Source organism: Oratosquilla oratoria, chromosome 16 (genome assembly GCF_046742065.1).
Source record: "Oratosquilla oratoria isolate Oo_2021 chromosome 16, ASM4674206v1, whole genome shotgun sequence".
NCBI lineage: Eukaryota > Metazoa > Arthropoda > Malacostraca > Stomatopoda > Squillidae > Oratosquilla > Oratosquilla oratoria.
Window position 1 is genome coordinate 43,277,907 of NC_134792.1, and position 2,500 is coordinate 43,280,406.

General features: G+C 39.8%; 1 protein-coding gene across 3 annotated transcripts in view; it reads right to left on the reverse strand.

Annotated features, from left to right (window-relative positions):
• The window catches only part of LOC143033934 (phosrestin-2-like), a 292,940-nt gene that overhangs the window by 48,895 nt on the left and 241,545 nt on the right, over positions 1-2,500 (reverse strand). The window lies entirely within an intron of this gene.

Consider the following 2,500-nt stretch of genomic DNA (forward strand, 5'->3'; position numbering starts at 1 on the left):
AAGTTCGGGCGAGGGTGGAAAGAGAGGGCCACAGAAAGGGAGAGTAGAAGGAAGAAGTGAACGAGTGAGAGAGAGGGAGGGAAGATGGGAGGGATAGGGATGGTATTGATCGCTATGTACAGTAGTAACGATGCACGAAATCATCCCCTCCCTTTCGGGATGATGCATTCCACGGGGAGCATAAATAAGCCACTTCGAATGTTTCCTCCTTATCTCACAGAAGTTAGGGTTTTTGGGGCAGCACCTGCCTTGACATTAGGCGTACACAAGAGGAGCGTGCACAAACGCATACACGGCGTGAGTTTCAACAGGGGTTTCTTGTAGCCTATGATGATCTTAAGAAGGCATTTGACTTGGTGCCTTGTGGAGTGCTCTGAGATCTTTAGTGAATCCGTAGGATTCCTGTAAGGATTATTGACTTGATATCTGGCCTACACTCTGGGAAAGTGCTGTAAGGTATGGCAGAGGCGTGTTAATTCAGGAGTGAGGCAAGGGTGTGTCCTCATCCCAATACTTTTCAACACCTGCATGGACTATATTGGCCAGAGTTGTCGATCAATATAGTTGCGAAACATCTATTGGCAACACCAATGTCACTGACCTTGTGTTTGCTGATGATACTATCCTTCTTGAGGCGTCGTTGGAGGTCCTGGTTGCAGACCTCGAGTCACTGCACAGGTAGGCAAGACCGCTTGGACTTGAGGTCTCCTTGGACCAAGAGCAAGTTTCGAAGTTTATGGACTTACTCGATCACACAGTTCAGTGTGTCCCTCCACGTGGCGAGGATATTGAGATCTTAGAAAGCTTGATATGATCCAACACCTTGGTAGTGATGGGGCATGTCAGGAAGTACAGTACTTCGAGGAACTGGCATTGCCCATGGTGTTATGTACTCTCAACCAGAGAATGGCGTTGTCATTATTTATTTATGTACATGTATATACATATATATATATATATATATATATATATATATAATGTACATATATTTATACATATATATGTATATATATATATGTATATATGTACATATATATATATATATGTACATATATATATATATATATATATACTGTACATATATATGTACATATATATATATATATATATTATATATATATATATATATGTACATATATATATATACATATATATATCTATATGCTAATAAGACCATGGGTACGTGTGTTCACTTATGCAAAGTAGACCACTTGGAAAAAGAAACTAACAAAGCAGAGCGCTTTCGTATATTACATCAGCGCTCTGCTTCGTTAGTTTCTTTTTCCAAGTGGTCTACTTTGCATATATATATATATATATATATATATACATGTGCATATATATATATATGTACATATATTATATATATATATATATATATATATGTACATATATTATATATATATATATATGTACATATACATATATATATATATATATATATATATGTACATATATATATTATATATATATATTATATATAAACATCCATACATACACCAAAGGCTTTTACCCCTTACAATGAAAGTAGCCAAAAAAACAAAGGCATAGGACCATTCCCACCCATTCCATCCCTATTACACTCCACTCTCCTCCATCCTCTTCCCTCCCTCTTATCTTGGCACTTCCTGGATGACGGGTCATCCCCGAATCTTGTCCACTGCCCTGGGTCAGAAGCAGTCTCGCAAGACACAGCACATCCACAGCAAGGCCGCTTCATTAAATCGGCGACCCCCCCTCTCCGTCCCCTCATGCAGAAAAGGAGAAGACAGAAGAAATCTCTTCGGGCTGAGTCAAATTTTTCTCACACATACTACCTCAGACCCAATCCACCACCCATTCTTCCTCATGCATCACAACATCCATATACAACCATTCTGCATTCACCCCTGTCTTCTGTCCTCTCTCTTCCTTCCTCAACAGACATTCCCCTGTACCCTAAAGCCCCTCTTCCTAGGTCGATCTCTTCCTAGGTCGATCCCTCATGTTCACTCCTTCCACATCTGCCTTCCACACCTCTTTTACTAGTTCTTATTCACTCATTTTTTCCATGTGTCCAAACCATCCCAATACTCTTTCATCCACCCTATCTCCCAACTCCCTTTCCACTCACCATTCTACTCCTCATCTCCTCATTTCTCACTCTATCGAGCATAGTAACCTCTATCATACTTCGTAGAAACCTCATCTCAAACACATTCAAACTCCTTCTCTTTTCCTCTTTTATGTTCCATGTTTCTGCCCCATACAGTGTTGTCGACACAATCACTCCTTCATACAATCTCCTCTTAGCATCCATTCCCAAATGTCTATTTTTCATTACACTTTTTAATCTACCAAGGCATTTTCTTGCTTATCTCAATCTACATTCTACCTCCACCTCCACTCCTCCCTTTCCTGCCACATTCGCACCAATGTATCTATAACTATCCACTTCCTCCAGTCTCTCTCCCTTAATACTCTCCACTTTCATCCCTTGTACATCTCATCACCTTACTTT